The sequence below is a fragment of the Chlamydotis macqueenii genome, chromosome 5 (genome assembly GCF_036417535.1).
Source record: "Chlamydotis macqueenii isolate bChlMac1 chromosome 5, bChlMac1.mat, whole genome shotgun sequence".
NCBI lineage: Eukaryota > Metazoa > Chordata > Aves > Otidiformes > Otididae > Chlamydotis > Chlamydotis macqueenii.
Genome location: NC_141560.1, coordinates 57,714,347 through 57,742,228, shown reverse-complemented (window position 1 = coordinate 57,742,228; position 27,882 = coordinate 57,714,347).

Here is a 27,882-nt window from a genome sequence, read left to right as displayed (position 1 = left end):
TTTGAACACCTCTAGGCATGGGGACTCCACCACTTCGTTCGGCAGCCTGTTCCATTGCCTGTCTACTCTTTCAGTAAAGAAATTTTTCCTAATATTCAATCTAAACCTCCCCTGCAGCAACTTGAGGCCATTTCATCTTGTCTATCGCTAGTTACTTGGGAGAAGAGAACAACACCCACCTCACTATAACCTCCTTTCAGGTAGTTGTAGAGAGCGATGAGGTCTCCCCTCAGCCTCCTCTTCTCTAGACTAAACAATCCCAGTTCCCTCAGCTGCTCCTCATAAGACTTGTGCTCCAGACCCCCCACCAGCTTCGTTGCCGTTCTCTGCATGTGCTCCAGCAACTCAATGTCTTTCTTGTACTGAGGGGCCCAAAACTGCACACAGTATTTGAGGTGGAGCCTCACCAGTGCCGAGTACAGGGGCACAATCACTTCCCTACTCCTGCTGGCCACATTGTTCCTGATGCAAGCGAGAATGCTGTTGGCCTTCTTGGCCACCTGGACACACTGCTGGCTCATGTTCAGCTGGCTGTCTACCAGCAGCCCCAGGTCCCTTTCCACTGGGGAGCTTTCCTGCTTCCCCAAGCCTGTAGCGTTGCATGGGGTTGTTGTGACCGAAGTGCAGGACCCGGCGCTCGCCCTTGTTGAACCTCATATAGTTCACCTTGGCCCATCAATCCAGCCTGTCCAGGTCCCTCTGCAGAGCCTTCCTACCCTCAAGCAGATCAACACTCTCACCTAATTTCATTTCATCTGCAAACTTACTGAGGGAGCACTCAATCCCCTCATCCAGATCATTGATAAAGATATTAAACAGAACTGGCCCCAGCACTGAGCCCTGGGGAACACCGCTTCTGACCAGCTGCCAACTGGATTTAACTCTGTTCACCATAACTCTCTGGGCTCAGCCATCCAGACAGTTTTTAACCAATGGCAGCATACACCTGTCCGAGCCGTGAGCTGCCAGTTTCTCTGGGAGAATGCTGTGGGAGACGGTATCAAATGCTTTGCTAAAGTCCAGGTAGATAACATCCACTTCCTGTGTTCCACTAGGTGGGTCACTTGGTCATAGAGGATATCAGGTTGGTCAAGCAGGACCTGCCCTTCATGAACCCATACTGGCTGGGCCTGATCTGCTGGTTGTCCTGCATGTGCCAGGTGAGCACACTCAAGATGAACCGCTCCATAATGTTCCCCAGCACCAAGGTCAGGCTGATAGGCCTGTAGTTCCCCGGATCCTCCTTCTGGCCATTCTTGTAGATGGGTGTGACATTGGCAAGTCTCCAGTCGTATGGGACCTCCCCTGTTAACCAGGTCTGCTGATAGATGATGGAGAGTGGCTTGGCAAGCTCCTCCACCAGCTCCCACAGTACTCTCAGGTGGATCCCATCCGGCCCCATAGACTTGTGTGTGTCCAGGTGGCATAGCAGGTCAAAAACTCCTTCCTCCTGGATTGTGGGTGTTTCATTCCACTCTCTGTCCCTGTCTTCCAGCTCAGGGCACTGAACACCTTGGGGGTAACTGGTCTGGCTATTAAAAACTGAGGCAAAGAAGGCATTAAGTACCTCAGCCTTTTCCTCATCCTTGGTGACAATGTTTCCCCCAGCATCCAATAAAGGCTGGAGATTCTCTTTGGCTCTCTTCTTGTTGTGGATGAATTTGTAAAAACATTTTTATTATCCCTAACAACAGTGGCCAGACTGAGTTCTAGCAGGGCTTTTGTCTTTCTAATTTTCTCTCTAATGACCTAATGTGCTCCCTGTACTCTTCTTGAGTTGCCTGTCCCTTCTTCCAAGAGCAGTAGACTCTCATTTTTTCCCCGAGTCCTAGCAAAAGCTCCCTGATCAGCCAGGCCGGTCATCTCCCCCGCTGGTTCATCTTATGGCACATGGGGACAGCCTGCTCCTGTGCCTTTAAGACTTCCCTCTTGAAGAACGCCCAGCCTTCCTGTACCCCTTTGCCCTTCAGAACTGCCTCCCAAGGAACTTTGTCAACCAGTGTCCTGAACAGGACAAAGTCTGCCTTTTGGAAGTCCATGGTAGCAGTTTTGCTGACCCCTCTACTTACCTCTCCAATAACTGAAAACTCTATCATTTCGTGGTTGCTAAGCCCAAGACGGCCTCCAACCATCACATCTCCCACCAGCCCTTCTCTGTTTGTAAACAGCAGGTCAAGCGAGGCACCTCCCCTGGTAGCATCACTCACCAGCTGTGTCAGGAAATTATCTTCCGTGCACTCCAGGAACTTCCTCGACTGTTTCCTCTCTGCCCTGTTTTATTTCCAGCAGACATCCAGTAAGCTGAAGTCCCCCAAGAGAACAAGGGCTAGCAATTGTCAGATTCCTGCCAGCCACTTGTAGAACACCTCATCTTCCTCTTCATCCTGGTTGGATGGTCTATAATAGACTCCCAGCAGGATATCTGCCTCGTTGGCCTTCCCCCTCATCCTTACCCGTAAGCACTCAACCTTATTATCACCATCGTTGAGCTTCACACAATCAAAACACTCCCTGTCATACAGAGCCACCCTCCTGCCTCTCCTTCCTTGCCTATCCCTTCTGAAGAGCTTGTATCCGTCCATTGCAGCACTCCAGCTATGGAATCATCCCACCACGTTTCTGTGATGGTGACTAAGTCATACTATCCCCCTGCACAATGGTTTCCAGCTCCTCCTGCTTGTTGCCCATGCTGCATGCATAACCCAACTTGAGCTGGGTTATCAATTTTGCTCCCAACCTTGGCATGTCACCCCAAGGCTCATCTCTAGTGAGCCTGGTTGTATCTCCTTCCCACTTTGAGCCTAGTTTAAAGCCCTCTCAATTAGCCCTGCCATCTCATGGGTGAGAATCCTTCTCCCCTTCAGAGACAGCTGAACTCCATCTGCCTCCAGCAGGCCCAGTGCTGGGCAAACCTACCCATGGTCAAAAAACCCAAAATTCCAATGATGGCACCAGTCCCTGAGGCACACATTAACCAGCTGGGTTTTCCTGTTCCTCTCAGTATACTTCCCTGCCACTGATGGGACTGAGGAGAACACAACCTGCACTCCCAATCCTTCAACCAATCACCCCAGTGCCCGCAAGTCCCTTTTGATCGCTCTTGGACTTCTCTCCTCAACCTCATCGCTGCCAACCTGCACAACCAATAGCGGTTAATAATCAGTGGGGCGGACCAGACCAGGAAGTTTTCTAGTAATGTCTCTGACCCAGGCCCCTGGAAGGCAGCAGACTTCCCTGTTGGATAGGTCTGGTTGGCATATGGGACTCTCTGTTCCCTTCAGAAGGGAATCTCCTACAACAGTGACCCTCCTTTTTTTCTAAACAGCAGCAGTCACAATGCATGGGGCTGACTGGCTCACCCTAGGCAACTCCTTGGACGGACCTTCACCTACATCCTCGTTTGCCTGGCCCTCAAGTTTCACAGCCCCATATCCATTGTGTAAGGGCAACTGGGGAGGTGAGGGAGGCCGGGAGGGGATTTGCCTGCTGCCCCGAGCAAGGATCTGTTTCCATTCCTCTCCATCTCCTAGGTCCCTTCCTCCTGCATGGCAGCAAGAGGACAGAGGATTGTCTGTTTTTGGTGGAGCCTCCACCTGCTGCCTTGGCCTCAGGGATGGTGGGGAGTGGCTCCACCAATCTGTCTCCCTCTCGCACTCCCTGATACTCCTCAGCCTTTCCACTTCCTCTTTCAGCCCTGCCACCAGGCCGAGCAGATCATCCACCTGGTCACGCTGAAAACAGCTGTTGTCTCTGCTGCTCTCCGGTATGGGTGATGGGCTCAGGCCCTGCCTGCAGCCAGAAACCTGGACAGCTGTGTCTGTGTGGGAGCACAGTCTTAGTCGCCACACTCCTTCTGGCGATGGCTTTTGGGCAAGTGGAGACCATAGCTGGGTCCTCTCCCAGGAGGGCAGTGACCACCAGTTGAGTACCCTCAGGATTGCACCCTGCCCGCACGAGCTGCCACGCCATGACCTTTTGCCGTGCCACGACCTTCTGCCGTGCCACACCCTGTTTGCCTGCTCTGGTCACCACGCTCTGGGTTGCTCGTGCTCCCTGGGGGCTGCTCTTGTGTGTGGTGTGAGGGAGGTTGGGCAGCTGTCATTCCAGTCCCCTAGTCTTCACCTATTTGGTGAAGACTATATCAGCATGCTTAGCTGCTTTTCTAAATGCACAAGGTCTGTTTCCATACAGAAGCTACACTGCTTCATTTGATTTAGCTCCTTACATGAATCATTTTTAATTTTGCTGTCCTATCACTATAGCATACTCCAGCAGTTGTGCAAGTGAAGTCTTGGTTTAGCACGGCTCTTTCACCATGCATAGTGGTCTGAATGCACATGTGAATTCACATCTTATTTTCTGCTGGTTTTCTTCTTCGCTCCACTCAGCACTGTCCCACCAACATGCAGCTACTCTGGCCATCCCATCTGAGCAGCTGATATCCCAGCTTCTCATGGCCCAGGCAGCTGCTATAGCTGTGGCATCGCTCAGAGACTAAATAGCTCCTACTTGCTGTGTGTATTTGTCTGTCACTACAGCAGCTGTAATTTTTATACTCAGAAGTGGGGCCATGCGGGGTCTCTCTGCTGGGTCTCTTGAGCGCCTCGGATACAAGCCTAAATACCAGTGATCATTTGGCTGCAGAGTAAGCACTTGCATATTCTGGGTCTTTGTATCTATAGAAGTAACCTGTTTTCTTGGTTCCCTCTGTTTTTGATAACTGAAATTCATTCATATTTATGACATGAGTTCCCAAGTATCCATGCCAAGTGTTGTTTACTACTTAGACGTTCAATAATGTTTTTCACAGTGCAAGCAAGTGCAAGTGGTGCTTGGGCTTCCTTTAAGTTGGTATATTGAGCATTGACCTGCATATCAAATTGATCTGGTGAACCACATGGATCTCAGGCCAGGTCTAAGCCATATCAAATATAAGTTCTTGATACCTAGCTTAGGTACTTCATTTTTTCCTTATGTATGTCTATAATGCATATGCAAGCTCTTCTCCCCCATCCCCATTTATAAGTACAATAAAAGAGGCTAATGGCATAACAGTTAATGTTGTCATAAGTGACCTATTTTAAAACCTTACTTAGAGTTTCTTATTTCAGCACTATCTGTGCTGAAATTTTCTGTTCTGGATGCCTGCATCAGCCCACTTTTGTCTGTCTGAAATAAAAAAAGAAAAATATTCTTTCCAGAAAAAAATAAGACAAAGTACATTTTGCATATTCTTGTATATGTTTGATAAGCTCCATCACACTGTTCTTTAGCCTCAATCTAAAAATGTTGTGGGATCATTATCTTTTGCTATTCTAGTGAACATCCATTAGGGAAAAGACTGAAAAATCTGGTTTTTTTCACTTGATCTGCAGAGATTTGGTAGTAGTTAAATTCCCTGAAATTATTGTCTGTACACATATGCCAAGTACAATACTGCAAGGGTTGGGGAAAATCTTGTCAAGGATTACTTTTTGTAGATTTTTAAGCTACTGTGGCATCAAGTGCTGGAAGTTCAACTGTATGCCTACCCAGCACAGTGCAGCACACTGCTGGGGATGCTCAGGTGAGGAAGACAGCTCCCTGCTCTGAGTGCAGTGCAGGCTAGCAAGGCTGAAAGCAAGGAGGTGCTTTGGGGGCTTCAGGGTTCTCTTTACTGTTGCTCAGACTGAGGAGGAGGAAAATCTACTTAACTGCAGAGCTGAGGAGCTGTAAAAGGACTTGGCTAGGACTGGGACCTAAAAGTGAGCAAGAAAGAACTCATGGAAATAAGGATGGGAAATGCTGCCATTGGCATAAGAGGTGACAAGAGGATTGGACAAGTGTGGATATGGGTAGGAGACAAAGGAAAAAGGTAAGATTGGGAACCTGAGAGTAGTGTGTAGGAGAGAGATCAGAACTAACATATAGCAGTAAGAAGGGGAGTAAATACTACTAGGGTGAATTGGAACAAGACATAGAGTACAGTGCTAAATAGAAGGCTGAGATGGGAAACTTGGACTGAAGGAGTTTAGGGTTGCATTTGCAAAAATATTGGCATAAGGCAAGAACTGGGAGCAGGGAAGAACATGAGAGAAAAGTATTTGCAATGGTAAGTAGTAGATGGTGGGCAAAGGTCATTCATCTCTAGACCTGAGAGGGAAAGCTAAGATACATGGTGCCATGTGTTCCTGTGCTGCAGCAGAACCCTGGGAAACCTGTGTGCCTCTCAGGTCTCCCTTTAGCCTGCTCCATGTGCAGGCTACTGTTGCTCTTACTGGTTACATGGCCAAAGCCTCTGCTATGGACCATGAAGCGCCAGCCCTGTATTTCAGTAACAGTGCCACTCCATACAATAGATTTTTTTCAGGCTTTCTTTCTCCCCTTCTGTATTTTTTTAACAACCTATGAAATTATAGATAAAAGGCTACAAAACCATGAATGTCATAACAAAACCAAGCACTAAAAAAAGGGGGAAAAAAAGAAAAAGAAAAAAAGAATAAGGCTGTCCATGAAGCCTTAATTGGGCCCCCTTGTGTGTGTGTATATTTTGATACTGTCTCTAATTACATGGTCACACACTGCGTTTTCCCATGGACCCCTGCATCGTTCTGTGCAGTAAGTAGAAGGTGTTTGCTGAATGAGTGCAGCTTTAAGTTGTTTTATTCTCATTGTGGCAAGGGTAGTCCCAGGCTTGCCTTACTGTATACTGCTCAAGACGAAGACTGAGCACAGAATCACTAATTTCCTTGTAGGTTTTTCATTGCTGCCTGTTTTGCAAACAATAACATTTATTTTCAAAATGCTCTTGATCTGAGATGAGTAGTAAGGCTCGCCTACTCCTGCATGTGGAAAAAGAGAATGCAGGGTGGTCGAGTCTGAGATAACAGTGGCGTGATGTTTTCCCAGTTCTCCAGTAAGTCATGCTATGTGTTCAAACCAGGCTGCCCACTGACTCCAGTTTGCAGCTAATAGATGCAGTCTTCTATGGTATGGATCTCTTTCTTGGGTACTCTTTCTCAGGACACAGAAAGTGAAGATATTGCAAATAACGAATATTATGAGAAAGCAAGTGCAAATTACTTGAGTGAGATTTTGTAGGAATCAGTGATGAAGACTAGCTGTAATCTACAAGGGCAGAACTCAAGAGAGTTAACCCTGCGACCATGCACTCCCTGGCTTAGTCCCTTGTCTTAAATTTATCTCTCATTTCCTGGTCTCTGGAATGAGCAAATGAAGATTGTGTATGCAGGCAGTCTCCTTCACTACTCAGGACAAATTAAAAATATTAGTTTGGGATGAGTGACATTGGGATCATCTAGGGAAGAGCTCGTTGTGCAGTCAAACAGTGTATCATCATGGACACACACAGGATGGGGGCTGCATTAAGATTGTGCAGAGGATCTTAATTATGGCATCCTAAAACTTCTGAATGCTTTGCTTTGCAACCTTAATGTTCTTCTAATGTAGTTTGTGTGCCCATGTGTTTAATATATATTGGGGTTTTTTTTACTTATGAAAAGATGCTAACAGGCTGCACTCTTCAAATACTTTTATAAAAATTCTGAGTTTATCTTTCTGAACAGGTTTTTGAAATCAATACAGAGAGCTGCTAACAGGAGGTAAACTACAAACCACAAACACTTTCAATAGGATAGCTCTTTTTATATAACATTTGATATCGTTTTCACAGCATGATCTCTACTTTCATACTATGATAGCTTTTACCTGCAGTTTAGATGATTCATTTTTGTAGTGGATACTTAACTTTTATATAAGGAAAACGCAAGAGAAGCCAGCACAGCATTAAATGAACTACAGTACAGTAATAAGGTAGAATGCTCAGATCCTTGCCATCAGACAGGGTTGGATTCATGACTGCTCTATCAATGTATAAGTGAGGAGATGTGGAGGCCTGGAATTTTTCTCACAGCTTTTTGACATATCTAATTCAATTTTTTAGAAGTAGATTGGGCATTCAGAGCTTGTTTAGTAATTGTTAGAAGTCCTTATATGATTCTACTTGAAAATTGGCAATGACTTCCTGTTGGTGTGGATCTTGGAGAGCCACATGACTACAACTGTATGTTTTCCTCATCTTTTAATTTTCTGAAGTTTTAAAAATGAATTTAGAAATCCTAGCTTTACACTGACTTCTACAGTAACTACTGAGAGGAGGGAGAACGCTTTTTAAAACTTTCGTGTTAATGGTGATTATTCTTTCAAAGGGATCCAGATTTTTGTGTGGCTTGTATGGAGCGCATGGAATTAGGTCTGTTATTTTGGTTTTTTTTCTGGAAAATTATTACTGTGGTTGAGTACTACTCTGCCAAGCATCTGGTTTCACATGCTTATAACTTCTTATGAACCGTTTTAAAATGGAGTTTTCTGTATATGATTCCCAACCAGTTTTCATGTCAACTTATTTCTGAATAATGCAAAAAAATGAAAAAAAACCCACATTATTTTGATCTTCCTGAAAAATAGTATAAAGATAGAAATTGAATAGTTTGCCTTATTTCCTCTGTTCAGCCCAGCAGCAACCTCCTCCCTTCAAGTTTCTATCACTCTCTCATTTCACTTTTTCTCTCCAAGTACATACTACATACTACATCTACATGTACATACAAGTACAATCAGACATATGAAATGGCCTGACAGTCACATGCTATTAGAAATATGTCAAACTTGAGGCTAGTCATCAGAAATCATCTCCTCGGAATTTCTGGAGAGAAAGAACAAACTGATTTACAACATTTATAACTGCCTTTGATAAGGCTGAGCTGGACTATTTTTTTTTTTAATTCTAGTTAAGATTTTTGTCTTTAATTTAGTTCTTGCTTTAGAAACAAATAATAAAGGAAACCTTTTATCCTTACTACAAACCAGACAGCCCTTACTCATTTCAAAACAAGCAAAAAAATCTGGTAGCTCTTCTACTGTTTTCATAAACTGAGGATAAATCTGATTCTATCAAACAGTATCTTGCAGAACCTGCATTGCAGAACCAACATATCTTTCTCCATTTGTTACAATTAAATATTGTAAAGCCATTTTTAAATTAATGAGACAATTATTTGAGAACTACAAGCTTTGCTAATATGTGCTGAAAATCCTGCCCTCAGGTTTCATGCATATTTGAAAGCTGGTACCCTTGATAATTATCTCCTGTACTTTTCAGTTCTGAACAGCATACTACGTCAAATCGATATTACTTCTGCTCCCTGAGGCTCTGAATTCACATGTTCAGAAAACTTTGTGGTTTGTATTCCTTGAGATACGCACTATAAAACCTCAAATACACACAGAAATGCACATTAAAGGGGCCCTGCTTGCACCCCATCTTTATGAGCTTATCACTAAGAATGACTGAGTGAGGTTTGCTTTACAACTAAAACACTTTTGTGCTTAGGCACTCTCCTCCCAGCCTAGTTCTGTCTTGGGATTCTTCTGCTTCTCCTACTGAAACTCAGGAGACAGGTTTTATCTTCAGCGTGTTTTACAGTGCATGCATGACTGCAGTGCATTACTTCTTCCAACTTGGCTGTTTAAGAATTGCATATCTGAACTCATTTCTAGGAGGTTAAATTATTCCTAACCTTAAGTAGAATAATGTTATTTCCAGAGCCTCCTAACATCATTTTTATTTCTAATGGTGTAGGGATCCTAGTCAAGGTCATAGTCTGGGTATGCTAGCTAGTGTACAAACATATTATGACAGTTGCTCTTTGGAGAAGGAGCCATAACTCCAAAGAAGATTCTGACTATGCTTTAGGATTTCTGTCTCTTAATGTAAAGGTTTCAATACAAATGCTGGAATTGGTGAAGCAGGGCTGATTTCCACCTGCTGAGGACTCTGCTCAAGAATTTAGTTAAATTTGAGACTCTCTCAAATTGAGATTTAGTTGTTTAAAGGAACAAAAAAATCTTCAAGGTCTTCCAGTGATTTACACTGTCTGTAAAGTTTCTTGAAGGGAAATTGAATCCATTTCCATCAACTTATCTTTTTCCTGAGCTGTACAAATTCAACAAGAACCTTCTACATAGATGGACACTGCCATATGTAAAAAACATTATAAGGCGTGGGGTAGGGGTATGAGAGAGGGCAAAATTCTAGGATAAGCAAATACTGGGTTTTCTGACAACCTTTTTGGAAGTGAAGCTGGGTACACATTTCTGCTTCAAGAAATTACTATGTGTGGCAGACTAAACATTATGGTAATTTACCTTACCCTTCCCAGGATCTCATTTGCAGTCTAGCTTTCAGTGCCCTGCTGTTGCATCTCAAAAGTGTATCCAAACTGAGCAGTGCTCAGGACAAGTATCTCCCCCTCCTCTCCTCACCATTATCTCATTACGGAGGACCTGTGTTCTCGGTCGAACATTAAAGATTATTGCTTTGCTGAGGGAGAGCACTGTATGAAGTAAAAGCTGCCATATGTTACTGTGGTTGGAGACAAAAAGGTAACTCTTACCTGGGAGCTTTCTGCACCTAAGCAGAAACATGGGCTGACAGCAAGCATTTCCTAATGCAAGCAGAAGTCAGAAAGGAGCCTTGGCAGGGAAGAAGCATAGGTGCTTGGGAGCTGGTCCTTAGAGGCTTTGTTCATGGCAGGAGCTGCCTGCCACTGTGCCCTGTCCCCTCTGCTCCAGGCTGCTTTTTCTAAGTGGGCAGCACAGCAGAGCAGCTTTGCAGTAAAGCCATAGTCAGGCCAGGAGGCTGGAGATCTTCTGTGACATTTTTGCATCAGGTAAGAATCAAAGCTGGCCAGAGGGGAATCCCAAAGCTTTCAAATCCTGGAATCGCTACAGTGAGACTTCAATCACCATTCTTAACTTCGAACAAACAGATCAAAGACACTCCCTGCCAAAACCTTTTCATTTCATTAGACTTCCTCATGTGATTAAAGCTGCCTTTGATATGGTTTCTTAACACTTCCAATTCCAAATTAACATCTTACCACTATAAATTTGTACATTGGTCTCTGACCCCTCTTTTTCTTGTTAGGAAAGGTTTCAAGTGAGCTGCATCTTGCTAAGCAAGAGAGAATGGAGGATGAACTAAGCACTGTGCGTTGCAGAATAGCTACCGAGACCCAAAAGATTAAGACTGGTTTTTTGCTGCATACGAGGATTCTGCAAATGATAAAATTATGTGTTATCAATGGAAGGGTAGTTTGCCCTGTATTTTTCTTTTCTCCAGTGTGAACACAGGAACATACTGAAGCTGTTGTTAATTGAATAAGAACTGCATCTACACTTATAAGGATTTTAATTGTCTATTATTAAGCTCTATTTAAAAAAGAAAACAAAAAAAAAAACCAAACAAAAAACCCGGCAGTAGGTAACTCACAACTGGACTACAGATGAAGTTGCTTGAAAAAACAGATAGTTTAAGTCCTAACATCAATGGTGAGCCCTAGCACAAGATTTCAAGCCAAGTGAATCTACATAAAGTTGCAGGCATCCTGGTGAGATGCTGTGGGGCCGCCGTCGTCGTCATCTCCCCCACCTCCCCCCACCACCAGAATCCGCGCACTGGCCCCTCATTGTCTCTGGATCCAAGGGTGGTTACAGCTCCTTCTCTCTCTTTCTCTTTTCCATCTTCTCTGTTTCCTTCTTCTGGTAAGAGCCCTGGCTACCAGCCCCTTTACGCTTTCCAGGGTTTCAAAGTTAAGCTGTTCCTCGCTAATGTTAAATAAAGTGTTACATCGATCTTTTGGTGTCGTTTCACCTTAATTCAGCCCAAGGGAATCACGAACCTGGGTCATAACAGATGCTATAAAGAGGGCCAGGCACGAAGTCAGTCAGATGCATTTCCTTTCATCTTCAAAAGAAGCATGGTATCAACTTCACCTTGAGCTAAAATTTATCCTCTGATCCTATAAAATAATTATTTGCCAATAAAATACAGGACAATTGTCCTGCCTGCTCCCCTGCCCCCTGCTGTGCACAGTGGCGCCCTGTCTTCAGTTACAGCTCGTGTGGAGTTGCACCTTGGTGTGCAAGCAGTTTTTGACTGCAAGCAGAAGCTGCCACGTTACCCAAGATGACACCTCTGATTAACTGTCTTGCAGCTGTGGCCATAGAGGGCTTGACATCACAAATAAAGGACAGTGTTTCACTCTCTGTCTTGAATCCACTGCCATTTGCTGACTGCATCCGAGAATTAAACTAGTTTTACTTCTAGGAGTTGTCAATAGGAAGAATATAAGAGTTATCAATGGAAAGAATAATTTGGCTTCTGTCATCAAGTGAGACTTAATAAAAATACACCAAGAACTAATTGTCTGGCAGATTTTCAGTCATAACTAGAGAAATGATTGTTACGGGTGTCCATCCCTCTACTTCTCTCGTTTTTTGAAGTGCAGGCACTCATCTCCTCACAAGGAAAATCCTGCCTTGGGCAGAACAGCTGGCAGCGACTCTAATCTGCTGATTCTGATCCCAGCAGAATTCTGAGTGAGAGAAAAAAAAACCAAGTGTGTCTGAGCATTAACAAACCAAGTTGCAGTATCTACTAGGATTTAAAATGAATGTCTTTCAAAAGATTTAAGTATGAGCAGGTGTTTCTGTAAATGATGATTCTTTGATTTGTCCACTAGTGTTGTTTTTTTCCCTTCCTCCCATTATTCATTTTACTATTTTGCTTGTGGTATCCAGCCATGAACCAGATTTACAATCAGACCATTGTTTTTAGTCAAGTTAATCAAAAACTAACATTCTATCTAATAAAGTCCAATAACTACATTTGTATTTTTCTGTATGTAAAACACTTGAAAGAGCTCTGCATGCACGAGGTAAAATAAGATAAAGATGACCTGATCAGCTCAATTTCTTCAATGAAATAAGCAACATGACATGTTGGAAAATATAGAAGATTTTTAACTACTAGAAACTACTGCTTAGAGAAATTTCCCTTCACAGTTTTTTTTAATACTTGTAGTTGGGCCTATATATAAAGATTTTATGACTAAGCACATGTGCTTTAAGTTACACAGCAAACTGAATGTGTCCGCATATCCCTGATAATCATAGAATCATAGAATGGTTAGGGTTGGAAGGGACCTTCAAAGGTCATTCAGTCCAACCCCCCTGCAAGGAGCAGGGACATCCCCCACTAGATCAGGTTGCTCAGAGCCTCATCCAGCCTGGCCTTGAACGTTTCCAGGGATGGGGCTTCCAGCACCTCTCTGGGCAACCTGTTCCAGTGTTCTATAACTCGCATTGTAAAAAATTTTTTCCTAATATCCAATCTAAATCTACCCCCCTCTATTTTAAAACCATTACTCCTTGTCCTATCGCAACAGGCCCTACTGAACAGCCTCTCCCCATCTTTCTTGTAGGCCCCCTTGAGGTAGTGGAAGGCCGCTATCAGGTCTCCCTGGAGCCTTCTTTTCTGCAGGCTGAACAGCCCCAACTCTCTCAGCCTGTCCTCATAAGAGAGGTGCTCCAGCCCTTTTATCATCTTTGTGGACCTCCTCTGGACCCTCTCCAACTAGTCCATGTCCTTCTTGTGTTGGGGGCTCCAGAACTGGACACAGTACTCCAGGTGGGGTCTCACCAGGGCAGAGTAAAAGGGGAGAATCACCTCCCTCCACCTGCTGCCCACTCTTCTCTTGATGCAGCTCAGGATGCGGTTGGCCTTCTGGGCCACAAGGGTGCATTGGCTGCTCATGTTGAGCTTCTTGTCCACCAGCACTCCTGTCACATTCCGATTTCAGATGAGAGGAAGGCCCCCTTGCATTCTAGCTGACCTCAGATGAGTCTGGGAGGCTAGGGGCGGCTGGACTGACCTCTCACACACTGGAGCGTGGTTTTGTTCGTATTCTCGAGAACAAAATTAAGACTCAAAATGGAGTCAAGTGCCAGGTAACTTTATTAACCCGATAAGAAGTTTGCAAATGGAAGAGAAAGGAGAGAAAGGGGGGAAAGAGTTTCGGTTGTAATAGCTACCACCACGGAGCTGCGGCGTCCCGACAGTTCAGTACGCTCAATGGGGGAACGATCCGTCCGGTGTTGGTCATCTCGATGTCGGTTCCGTGGATGTATATTCCGGCGAATGTGTATTGCATTGAATGAAGTGAAGTGTAGAAGTGTAGAAGAAGAAGAAGTCTAAGTCTAAATCTTGAAGTGTGTCTAAGTCTAAATCTAAGTCCAGAAGTCTCCATTGAAAAAATGTTTCCCTTTTTATGTTGGTTGTTTTCATTGTATTTTGAGAGCTGGTTTTCCTAGCCGCACCCCTCACCTGGTGGTCATATGCATGCCCATTACTGGGCGATATGCATGCCCATTACCAGGTGATCCATTACCAGGCAATATGCATGCCCATTACCAGGTGATATGTATCTCTGGGCGCATGCTGGGGTGCGGGTAGGGCTAGATTTCTCAGAACCAGCTCTGCATTCAGGTTTGCAAGACAACAGGAGTTGCCTTGCAAGATGGGAAGCCATTGCCCGGGTCGTGGCCCGCTGTTTCAACAATGTTGAGACAAATTTTTGACACAGTCTTTTACACCACCCCGTGGCTCAACATTGTTGACTCAGGGACAGAGTTCTGTGGTGGCATAAATGATAGAGGAAAGGAGAAATAAAATAATAAAAAAGAGAAGAAGAATAAAAGAAAAAAAAAGATATATACATTTCTGAACATTATTGTTTATCAGTTAGTGTACAAAGAGATATATATGCTAGATACTTCGATTTAATTAACAATATCTTATCTAAGTAAATGACAAAACCAGAACATTAACATATCAACATTTATTTTACACAACTGAAAATTTGTCCCAGGCCAAGTTTGAGGCTTATGGCTCTGGGGGATCAGAAGAAGCAAGTAATTATTTACAAGGACAATCATAAGGTAAACAAAGATAAACCAACAAAACTATAGCAATGCACATCATAAATGCCCCAAGATAAAGCACCATGAAAATATTAAGCATTTTGTTCATTTTTGCAACCATTTTTTTCTTTGGCAAAACAGTTCAGTTTTTGCTTTTTGGTGAGGCTGGCGACCAAGTCCTTGTGGAGCTTGTGGCTGTGGAATTCTGGTCCACCGGAACTGGGCTCTGGATACACAGCAGGAAAATGGATTTCTCTGCCTCCAACTCAGAGCAGTCAATAAACAATGACACTATAAATTTGCTGTCAATTTTATATCACCCCGTGCACCCATGGTGGTTTCAAAAAAAACAAACAAAAAAAAAAACAAAAAAAAACCCCAACCAAAATAAACCCAAAAACAAAACCCAGAAAACAAACAAACAAAATCTCATATCTTTCCATCGTCTAGCGATGTTGAGACATTAATTAACCTTTTCAGTCTCTATCAACTCCCAAGTCCTTCTCCTCAGGGCTGCTCTCAATCCATTCCCCGCCCAGCCTGTATTTGTGCCTGGGATTGCCATGACCCACGTGCAGGACCTTGCACTTGGCCTGGTTCAACTTCATGAGGTTGGCACGGGCCCACCTCTCCAGCCTGTCAAGGTCCCTCTGGATGGCATCCCTCCCTTCCAGCGTGTCGACAGCACCACACAGCTTGGTGTCATTGGCGAACTTGTTGAGGGTGCACTCTATCCCACTGTCCATGCCACCGACAAAGATGTTGAACAGGGCCGGGCCCAACATGGACCCCACGCGGGCCACTCGTGACCGGTCTCCACATGGACATTGAGCCGTTGACCACCACTCTCTGAGTGCGGCCATCCAGCCAACTCCTTATCCACCGAGTGGTCCGTCCATCAAACCCATGTCTCTCTAGTTTAGAGAGAAGGATGTTGTGCGGGACAGTGTCAAAAGCTTTACACAAGTCCAGGTAGATGATATCCGTTGCTTGTCCCTTGTCCACCGATGCTGTCACCCTGTCATAGAAGGCCACCAAATTGGTCAAGCACGATCTGCCCTTGGTGAAGCCATGTTGGCTGTCACCAACCACCTCCTTGCTCTCCATGTGCCTTAGCATGGTTTCCAGGAGAATCTGCTCCATGACCTTGCCAGGCACAGAGGTGAGGCTGACCGGCCTGTAGTAACCCAGGTCTTCCTTATTCCCCTTTTTAAAAATGGGGGTTATGTTCCCTCTCTTCCAGTCATTGGGGACCTCAGTTTTTCTCCTACCCCATGTTCCTCTAGCTCTGGCTGCTCTATCTGTGATATCTTCTCTTATCCTGTATTCTTATGAGGGCTAAGCGTCAAGGGAGAGTTCATATTAATCTTTGTAATTTTGCCCTAATGTAGATCAATTCTCATTACTTTGACAAATTAAGGAAAAAACAACAGCAAAACAACAGACAGAACTAGGATCAACAGCATCAATCCCTTGAGTCACTGTGGTAGAAGCTGGCGTTCAGTCTCGGGTATCAAACAGCACTTGCTGAGACGCTGCCCAGGGTTTCTCAGATGATCCCCTGCCTGGCAAGAGGGAGCATGGCGGGATGGGAAACTTCAGGACTGGTTCACTGTTTTTCTGAAATGATGCATTGGTAGTCACATAGCTTTGGAATGGTTTTGATTAGTTGGTCTTATGTCTTACCTGGGTCTGGAAAGCTGTGTGTGTCTCCCATCTGTCCTGAAGAGACTTGCACTGGCTGAGGTTTCACATTTGCTTTACTAGCAGTCTCCCACTATACCTGGGCAATAAGAGCTGACAGTTTTGAGATTTGTTGAAAAGAAGCATCTGAACTTTGGACGCAGTTTTTGATAGCTATGGAGGATTTATTCAACTTGCACTGTTTGTGTTCCTTTGACTGTAGAAGGCAACTTAATACCTTTTGAATCTGATCTCCACAAATTCTGACTTGGAAGAGCTGTAAAATTAATGACAGTTAGATTCTTAAATAAATATCTAATAAAGTTTTTTTTAGTAATCTCTACTTCAAAAATATAATATATATTCTGATGGCTCTCTCATTCCTAATTTTTCATTTTTAGGTTAAATGGATTCACTCCTTTAATGAAGATGACTTTGAGATTTACTTCAAGTTTACTTATTTAGTAGACTACTGTATGCTTAAAGCAGAAAATAAGAAACTAATATTTTCTCATTTTAAAATGACTCCAAGCAAAGGCACCTGCAGAAGTTGTTATTTATTTCCTTCTAGTGCCCTGAGAGCCAGCTTTCTTCAAAGGTTGTACTTTCATCCTGGGTTCCTGTTGTACGTAAAGAGACAGTCTTACATCTGCTATCTTAGCTGGTGGAGGCTTTTTCTCATGTTTAAAGTCACCTCTTGTATTTGACTGATCAGGAGAAAGTGGGAAGCGCTCTTACAGCACAGTGGCTCTCAGTGGCTGTAAGCAATGACATGTAACAATGCCCTAAGGAGCTAGTTAAAAAGTGCCTCACACACTCAGGAAAACACTTTAGTGTAACTGCATTAGAAAGCTATCAGTTACTTGTTGGGCAAAACAGACTTTTTTGCGCTCTAAGGATTATTGAAGCATTTGTTACATAGTAATTTGGAAATCATAATAAAACATTTCTAATTTCATTTCCCCCAGCAAAAACCTAATGGATCGAGTGCATAGCAAGCCCAGACAGCATGCTACAGAGCCATGAAATCTTGTTCATTCTTCTAATTGGGAGGGCAGGGGACAGAAGCTGTAGCTGTTTTTTTTTAAAGTGTTCTTCCCAGAAATAGAGTTTTCAAAGGCAGAAGTAGGAAATAACTTCATATCTTTTCAACTTTTCCACTGCCTTAAACTTGTGGTATGTTTGTGCAAATACATGTTAGTGTTGTTCAAATGACATTAAATGCTGATGAAGTATCAGAACTCTAATAGGTGACTTAAATATTCTCAGTACTCCCCCATAAGAGGAACCTTGGCAGAATGGAGACAGATAAACAGAGGTTAGATTTTACCAAATCCTAAGAGAGTGACTATCAAAAAGTACTTTGTAGAGGACATCCTTCAGTGCTTTCTACAGGTCAATGTCTTACATTGATGAAGAGAAATGAGTGATACTTAAAATTTAAAAGAAAAAATATTTTTTCCAGAGTTTTTTTCTTTAGACTGGCTAACTTGCCTCTTTACCATATTATGATTTCCTTCATGAATTCTCTTTGGAATTGGAGAAGTAGAAATCTGATACAAAATTGTGCACAAGCCTGTAGTAGCTATTATAGAGCTGATTGTGGGATATGCTTAGGTCCAGATATCCAAAGATACATCTTGATATTCTTCAGTTAAACTTTAAATACAAATCTATAATTAAAAAAAATAGCCACACATCAAGGAAGGGAGAAGAAAAGAAGAAAGTAACAAAGTGTGATGATATGCTGAATTTCAGTCTTAAGTCATGGTTAAGCCTGATCATATACTGCTGAAAATGTCAACTGTTATTGTTGTGTGAATAAGGTGTGTGAATTTTTGTAGAATTGGCATTCCCATGCATCCAAAATGTCACAGGGCTGAGGATATAGCAATGACAAAAGTGCATTAGGGAATTCATAGATCTGTTGAATGGGTTTGCAGTTGGAAATTCAGAACACTCAGGTGCATCTGAGCAGAGGCTGGTACATTCTGTTTATTATTAACTATCCTTAAAAATTTCAGGTAAAGTTCTTCTTTAAAAAAATTCTCCCAAAACAAACAAAATAAAAAAGTACCCTATCTTGGGAAGATCTTTTGAAAAACAGTGATACACAAAGCTAAGACAAAACAAATTACGTAGCAATACTTGTGTGCAAACTTACTTTCTTGAATTCTGAGATCAAGATGAAAATTGTCTTATATTGTCAATCAATCACACTTACTGGAACAGCTCTTCATGAACTAGGGCTTACATTGTTCAAACCTGGATATTAGATGAGCTGTAGTAGAGTTTAAGTCGTAGACCTTGAGTATGAAAAACTCTGGACAGCATGTATTTTAGCTAAAAGGGCCATGAACTCTTAGCTTCAAAGGAACAAGCATCAACACCTACATTTAAATCTCTAAAAAGCAGTCTTTGTCACAGAGGACCATTAAAATCTGAGACTGGAAAACCTACAATTCCTGACTGATACACAGTGGCTACTGCAGAAGAACCTTTTTTATTTTAAATTCAGAGTATTTTAGAAAATTTGTCATTCTGATTTGAGTTAATATTTTTTTTGGTATGGAATTCTGAGTAAGTTAGACTTGAAAAGCTTGGAAATACTCTCTTTCACTGTTCTGGTTTTGCTAGTGGGGGGGGGGCCTAAGGTGGTAGCTTCTGTAGGAAACTGCTAGAAGTCGCTCCCCTTTGTTCAGTGGACTCGGCCGGGCCTAGGGCAGACCCACTGCTGGCCAAGGCCGAGCCAATTGGTAGCAGAATGTCCCGTGATAACGTATTTAAGAAGGGGAAAACAGAAAAAAAAAAAAAAAGGAGAAGATGTGAAGCAGCTGAGCTGGGGGCAGAGAGGGGGAGGTGCGAGCCTCATGGGCCTTGCAGTCCTCACCCTCTGGCCTCCCGCCGGGCAGCCGACTGGGCCCAACTCGGCCCGGCCTGGCTGCAAGAAGTGGAGAGGAGATGAGAAGTGAATAAGATGTAAAAAGGATCCTGAGAGACGTCTGCCAGCCTGTTGTGAGGAACGGCTGCAGACGCCAAGGTCAGTTCAGAAGGAGGGGGAGGAGTAATATGGCTCCTGGCCAAGATTCCTCTGCAACTCGTGGTGAAGACCATGGTGGAGCGGGTTGTCCCCCTGCAGCCCATGGAGGTCCACGGAGGGGCAGAGATCCACCTGCAGCCCGTGGAGGACCCCACGCCAGAGCAGGTGGAGGCCTGAAGGAGGCTGTGGCCCGTGGAGGGCCCACTGGGACTGCACCCCGTGGAAGAGATGACCCACGCCAGAGCAGTTTCACGAAGGACTGTGGCCCGTGGGAGGGACCCCACGCTGGAGCAGAGGAAGAATGCGAGGAGTTCTTCCCCTGACGATGATACAGCGGCGTAAAACAACACGTGATGAACTGACCGCGACCCCCATTCCCTTTCCCCGCCCCGTGCCGCTTGGGAGGGGAAGGTAGTAGAGATAATGTTAAGCCCGGGAAGAGGGAGGGGTGGGGGGAGGTTATCTTCTTCCCTGTCTCATTCTCCTGCTAATTTTAGAAATAAATTAATAGTTTTCCCAAAGTCGAGTCTGTTTTGCCCGTGACGGTAACTTTAAGGATTTCTCCCCGTCCTTATCTCAAACCTTGAGCTGTTTTTTCCTATATCATCTCCTCCTATTCTCTCGGAGGGTGGGGGGAGCAAGAGACAGACTGTGTAGTCTGGTCCTGATCAGGGCTGAACTACGACAAGTCTGTACAGAAAAGATCAAGTACCTGATTTTATTTTTGAATAGCTGCACACAAGAGATTTTACAAGAAAGCATTGCAGCAGAGAGGAGGAAGAGAAAGAGGAGAGGAAGACAGAAGGTCCTGGAAGAAAGTGGAATCAAGTTTCTGAAAACTGCAGCCTTTACAAAGAAGGTCCTTTAGATACAAGTAGTGTGCAGGTTTATAAAAGAGAGAAGTGGGTTTAGAATTAGGAACTCAGAATACCAGTGAGTGTCCCATAATTAATCTTAGCAAAGAAAAATACCTATTGCTGTAGGAGCTCTGGTTGTGCCTTGAAAGTACAATGGAGAAAGGATAGAAGTGAAAAGACAAGTCTATTCCTCTTTCCATTCAGGAAAGGACTGGCCTTTGCTTCTGACAGCTGTCATCTCAGTTTGTGCAATGTAGGCCTTCATGAGACCCGGAAGGATGCTTGATGGTAAACTGTCTTCAAGAGAGAATAGTTAATTACAAAAAGCTTTAGAATTTGGGCCTCCTTAACAGCTTTTCAGATAAAAGGAACAGACCAGTCTTTCTTATATGGTTTAAGTAAGAGCGTGATCACTGAATAGATCTGCAGGATGGCAACAAGGACAGAGATTTATATAAGAGCTTCAAGAACAGAGGTTTATAATAAATTAGTCAGTGGTGAATCAGTGGAACATTGGGAAGGAGAAGTAAAGGAGAGACCCACAGTGCTGCTTGCAGGTTAGTCTGAAGTGAAAGCTCTTGGGGTGTGGGCCAGACTGATGGAGTTCTGCTAAAAGGAAAGAAAAAGCATTTATCTGTGTTCATGGTTGCATTTAATTCCACAAGACACTGCAGGACCTAAAGCAAACCAATTGGGACCTAAGGTACATCAAGTAACATTTAACCACTTGTATGTTCTTTTTATGACTTCTGTTTGTGAGGGAGATAAATGCATGTCTTAGGCAATAAAACATTTCCCCTGATTATAGCAAATGGTGTTTCTTTTCCCTCGTGGGATGTAGTAGGAATATAAATGTTTTATATCTCATATTAAAAAAGCCCAAGTTTGATAAAAAATGAAACACGTTTAGTAGAGTTGTTATCCCAGGTAAGGTAAAGTGCCATTATACAAAGTCATAGGCACAGAACTGTAAGTAAGGTGGATTCACTTATTCATTGTGAATCCAACCAAACTTCTGCATACTACAGCCAAAATCCACAAGAGCTTGGAAAGAAAGGCTAGTGACCAGGCTTTTGTAAAGACCACTAAATCTCTAAGCAAAGCCAGGTGATACCTTTTATCAAAGGTAACAACCATTTCAATAAATGCAGCAAATGGAATTTTAAATTGGGACACTGTTATATAAGGGGAGGTAGGGAGGAAAGTAGCAGAGAGAGCAAGAAAACAGAAGAGAACCAGCTCAAAAAAATAATCCTGGGAAGTGTGTCCAATTTTTCTAACATTTCTAATCACTAACTTCTCCACAGTTGTGTGGGTATCTGTGAAAGATATTTGTCTCCAATAGAGTTTGAATAGTGTGTTAAGCAGATGTTTTATTTCAGGAATGTAAATATGTAAAATAGATATGCCAAAATATTTTCTTTGGTGTTGATTAATAAAATCAAAAGAAAGAGTGATACAAGCTTGCCTTTCCCTTCTGTATGGTGAGCTGCAGTTTTGCATTTAGTTAGATAGTTGTAAGGCTTCTGGGAGAAAAATTTTCCAAGCCTGCAAAGTTTCCAGGAACTCAGGCCCTTTCCCTTTCTGTATTGTGACAAAAGTCAACTCTCCTAATGTATGCTTCCTGTCTGTCCGGCAGAGACACCTGTGCTAGCATAGCCAAAAACCCACTGGCTTGGGAGTTTGCCTTAGAGGAGGAAGTCTCTGCCTCATGTGGTTTGGAGCAGGATCCTTACCTCCAGGGTACCCATCTGCAAGGCGAATGCCTTCATCAGCAGCCAGCTGTGCTGGCAGTTCTGAACAAGGCCATCCATTGGCAAACTCCTATGTTAGATGGCAACAGCAGGAGACCGTTGGTGTGGGATAGACAACTGCAACCCACTGGGGAGCACACTTGTGGGAACCTAAGGTACCCTAGTCATTTCTGCAATGAGTCTTTAATTTTGTCTGTGCATTAGGATAATGCCAACAGGAGGAACTGAGAGACAATCAAGACTGTTCTTTTTGTTTTAGGCAAAGAACTTGAATGGAAACATTTTATCTTAGGTTTTAACAAATGGATATTTTCAGAAAAAAAAGGCAACCAGTGAAGACCTGGCAGTGCATCTCTTTAAAGACAGTTCTCTTTCTAACACATGAGAAGTATTGTATCTTATTGCAGTAGATAAGAAATTTTCTGTATGCTTCTATGGGAACATATGCTATGTTTGACCAGTTCTGTATATTCCTTAACTTTCCCATTATATTACCATTACAGTTCTCAAAACACTTGCTTCCAAATACCTGATTATATTCTACAGCTATAAGCAGAGGTTTCATATATATCAAGGTAGTGTTTTCATGGGTCTGTATTTCTGAATGCAGGTCTTTACTGCTCTTTGAATTGAGATTTCACTGCAAAATTAGGCAGAATAGTTTTCACTGATAGTTCTTGTGAAGGGAGATTTGGTGTACTGGGTTTTTTTGATTGGTCAGTTGGTTTGGCGTTTTTTTTTTTGAGGAGTTTTTTTTGTAGAATGGCATTTTTAGCAGCCAAGACCAATCTAGCATGGAAGAAGTTTTTAAAAATAGCATATTAGTGAAGTATTGAAAGAGAGCATAGCATAGTTTAGTTAGGAGCTGGCTGAGATGAAGCACATGCAAAATGCTGAGACCTGGGCTGATAGCAGCCAGCTCAGGTTTGGTGTGTCATGATGCCGGTGTCCTTCACTCCTGTCTTGAATGGAGTCCAGCAGGCTGTAACAGAGATCACAGCCTGTCAGTGCTTTCTCTGCATTGCTTTTAAGGTATAAAGTACAATGCAATTAAAAAAAAAATTATGTAATCTGTATGTTATGGAAAGTACCTGAAGTTCAAGGAACAGATTTCAGGCATTGTAAATTGGCATGATTTATTGTATTTCATGTTTTATGTATGCACTGAATTTGCTGTACTGTGATTTTACATTTGTGCTAGTTTACATTAGCTGTAAATGTGATCTCAGAGTATTTATCTGTAATGTATTGAAGCTTCTTAAGTTGACAATTACCAGACTATTTCTTGTGCTGCACTACAATTGAGAATCACAGATCCTACAAGATAAATATGTGTAGAATTTTTCTTTTCTAGATGTTGCAAAACAGCAAAACAGTTAGTTTACCTTATCTCTTTTTGTGTTTTCTGCTATGCCAGTTGAAGAATTTTCATTGGTAAAAACTTATTTTTTTTAAAAAAAAAGTCTATATTTCATTTTTGTGAAAGTGAGCAATTGTTTCCTGAAGATTAATCCCACAAATGTTTATATTGAGTAAAGTAGCTTCTGACCTCTAGTTTCATGGGCTTTTGTCAGTAAAAAATTGAAAACCTTATAGAAAAAAATACAGAAATCTAGCAGAAGAAGTCACAGGAATAAATTTTAATATCAAAAGATGACACAGTTATGCAGAAGTTTGGAGGCTCTGTTTTTTAAGTAACATTATTAGATGTTGTAAGTTTTGCTCAGCTCCCTCTTTCCTGTCTAAATGCTAGAACTGAGCTAAACTAAACATTATCATATTTTTTTAAACATCGTGTTTCAATATACATCAGACTTTTCGAATGATCTAACCTCCTTTAGAAGTACTAGTCCCTGAAAATGTGACTATGATAGCCTGCATTTTGAGAGAACACACAGTAAATTGGAGGGTAAATGTATTTTACTAATCACGTCTTGCACTGCTGCTAAATTAAAGGCCTTTTTTTTATATTTTAAAAGAGAACCACATCTGTTAATGTATTTGCACATTGAAATATTTGTGAAAGTCTGGACAAGGAAAACCAACCCTTTTAGCCATATTAATTTATTAGCTTGTCTTTGAAAATGCTTCATAAAATATTTAAAAAATAAAAGGGATATAACAGTTTTAAGTGGTTACCGAACCTCCAGGAAGCAATCCTCACCAGGATTGCTTAAACACTGAAACTCTGCCTTCATGTTGTGAAGGTGTACATATAAATGCTAAAATAATGCAGAAGACTGTGTTATGTTGTAGCAATGTCACAACTACAGCAATGAAGTTACATCAAAGACTTGGAGCTGTGCAGTACCTTTGCAGTCACATCAGAGTCACAAAAGATAATAGTCAATCTATGTAGTTGCAGCACACCAGACACTTCACAATCATAGTGCATTGCAGTCACCTATTAGGATGATCATAGACATGCTACAGTCATCCTCTAGTAAAACGTTTGTTGCATCATGTAGTATTCGTCTCAGTCCTATGGAATAGAAGACTTTACTCAAAAAAAAAAAAGTAAAAAAAAAAAAAAAAGTAAAAAAGCCAGGTAGGAATATCTTCTTACACAAATCTGTTGTAATACATGTCAGTTCCGGTTTTGTTTACAGAAGATATATTTCTATTTCAAGAAGTTTACAGAATACTATAGTGGTTTTTTTCTCCCTGTATCCATTTAGATTTTTTTTGTTTGTTTAAAATAACAAAAAATAAAAGAAAAGAAAACTCATTGCAAAATATGTTATCAGAAATTATGTATTATAATCATGGGTGTTGAAGTCTAGAGGTATAATATTTACATTTTGTGATTTTATTAAAAAATTAGAACTAGCATTGTTATATCTAAACATTTTGCATATTTATTAAAAATTAAAATATACCATTGTATTCCTTAATGATCTTTTAAAAAATTTATCATTGGAAAATGCCCACCAGAATGTAGTTCTGTGTTTTAATGGTAGTGTAAGTTTCAATTGGCTACAAGTTCTGGAATATCAGTATAACTGATACTTGAACCACACTTATGCAGTGTAATTTAGAATAGTATCACCTGTTCCTTTTCAAGTGCATGCAAAGATGAAACAGCTCTACATGAGCTGTGTACAAGATACTCTGCCTTGTACCTGCTGGGTAGATACTGTCTATGGAGCAAGCGACAACTGTGATTTTTCTATCTGTTTTGGGATTTCCTTTTGCTTTGTAATGATTTTATTTGAATTTTTGGATGAAATTTCAGGAATTCAAATGTTTATTCAGAAATAAGGATGAAACTATATTTTTGTCTTTTTCAATGTAAAATTTCTAGTGCACAGAAGCTTAATCACTTGGAGAAAGACACACAGAGCTAGAAGTGCATTGAAATATGGTACTAAGGAGTTGATAAGAAGAGATGAAAAACATGCTTTATCTGTGTTTTAATTTATGTTGAAAGTTTGACGCTCATCAGCTAAAGCTACAATTGTACAATACCACACACAACCCATCAGAGTTCCACCAGCTCCTGGGGCCACCTATGTTAAGGATCAGCTCTACCTTACCCTCTCTGGGAACAGGCAGCATTCTCTTGCCAATGGCATTTTTTTTTTTTCGTCTTTTGACTGCATAAAATGAAACTCTGTTTCCTTGGCAAAGTCACGTACAGTTAAAAAAAGCAATCATAGCTTTTGTATAAGGTTTTGAAATCTTCCTCAAAATGTAAACCAGAACTGCATGTCTATTAAAGCTCCGCAGGACAGGATAAAAATTCCTAGAGAAAGGTCATCCTTCTTTATTAAATTATGCAGATCTTGGAAGACATTTTGTAGAAGCCAATTGTATTGTGTGGAACCCAATTTGTGGTGTTGCTCTTTAAATCCTGTAGGATTTTCCATGAATTTCGTTGTTCAGTGCAAAGAGCTTGGTTGTTGTTCACCCTGAGCATGAGAGTTGCTCTCGCCCCACGCTCTGTTCCCCCTTTTAATGACTGGGTTTTCATGTCTCGTGCATCTGTCCAAGGGAGGAGCTCGTGGGAACGCAGGGGCAGGTCATTCTCAGCGACAGGCTCCTGGTTCAGGATCTCGCCCCTGCCAGAAATCTGTCTGAGCCTGAATCTGGCAAAGTTTAGGAAGCAATGTTAAATGCACCTCTTTGTTTAAGGCTTCCACTAATGGCAGGCACAGGAATTTCACTTGGCAATCGGTATCCTGGCTACCCTTTTCAGGATACTTCTATAGCTATTTCAATAGCTAGGGGGGGCATGGAGCAGTTTTTGTAGTGATTTACATTAGAGGTACATTATGTAAAATGCATCCAGGTACTGTGATAATTTTCTTTGATTATTTGAATATATATGTGTATACATATGATATTGGTTGACTGGTTTCCAGTTTTAATTAAAAAAGAGAGCCTTTAGATTATATAGTTTTAGAAAAGTATTAAGCCTGAAAAATATGCAGAGGAATAAGATCTGTGTATAGTAGGTGAGCAGTTTACAGAACTTTTTTATCATAATATGTTTTCCTTTATTACTTTGGATAAGTGCTACAATTCCAAAGGAGAGAGCAGAGATTTTTGCAAACAAAATATATTGTTTAGCCTTAGGAACAAATGTGAGAATTGGGCATTTCATGTCAATTTTCCTTTATTTTCCTTTATAGAATATGCTCTGGATTTAGATGCTGACTTCTATAATCAAAATGTGTAAAAGTGTTTGTGCAGGCTAGATCTTCCTATGGGTAAAAAGCACAGTGGCATTTCAATACTTAACAATAGCTGCCAGGGCGCCAGAGCTCACCTTAGGCATTAGCTAATTCCATTGCCAGAAGGACTGCTGGTTTAGTCCTTTTCTGAAACAAGCTGATGTCTGTCTCAGCAGGCAGAAGAACATCGCCTGTAGGAAATTCACTACAGTCCATGAGTGCATTGGGGTCTAGATGTTAAAACAGCCTCTTGTGGCGGAGCACTGCCATGTGTCTTTTCCAAATTCTGATTGACTTTATCAATTATATTACTATTTGGTTGTATTTCACAACTGCTGGGCACTGTTACCCACACACATAGACAGTGCTTTCACCTATAGAGCTGTTGCTGCTGAAATTAACACAAGAATTCTTGTTGCATGTTGTTGTTTCTTGCTTACTCTGTTGTCACTTAGGTGTATTAAAAGGTGTTCATGCATGAGCAGCATTTTTTCTATTGCTCTGCATTTGTGTTTGTCAGGATAAGACCCTCTGACTAAACAATATGAGAATTGAGAATAATACCTTAGTTTAGATCTATGGCTAGATCTGAGTCCCACCATTCCAAATCCTCCAGCATGTGTATCCAATCACAACTGGATAATTCCTTATAGCTTCTGTGACAGAACAAGATCCTGAAGAAAGATGTGGAGAAGGAGAGGAAGAAGGAGGAGAGACAAGTACAGGGACTTTAATACCACTCCTGTTGGCAGAGAGAAAATGCCACAAGTAGTACTGTAAGACAGAGGTCAGACAAACATGAGAAGTGCTTAAAATTTCCATGATGCTGAAGAGGAGCTGCTTGAACTTTGCTGTGGGGGTAAAGGAAAAGGCAAATAGGGAAGGAATGTCTAGGTGGCAGGGAGCTGACATGTCTGAAGTGACAAGTGAGCAGCTGAGTTGGATCACTGAGGGTGGTTGGAACCAAATTTTTTAATGTAAAGGTACCAGGAAATGTTTGGAAAAGAACACATCTCAAGCTTTCATCACCTGCAACTCCTTTTCCAGCT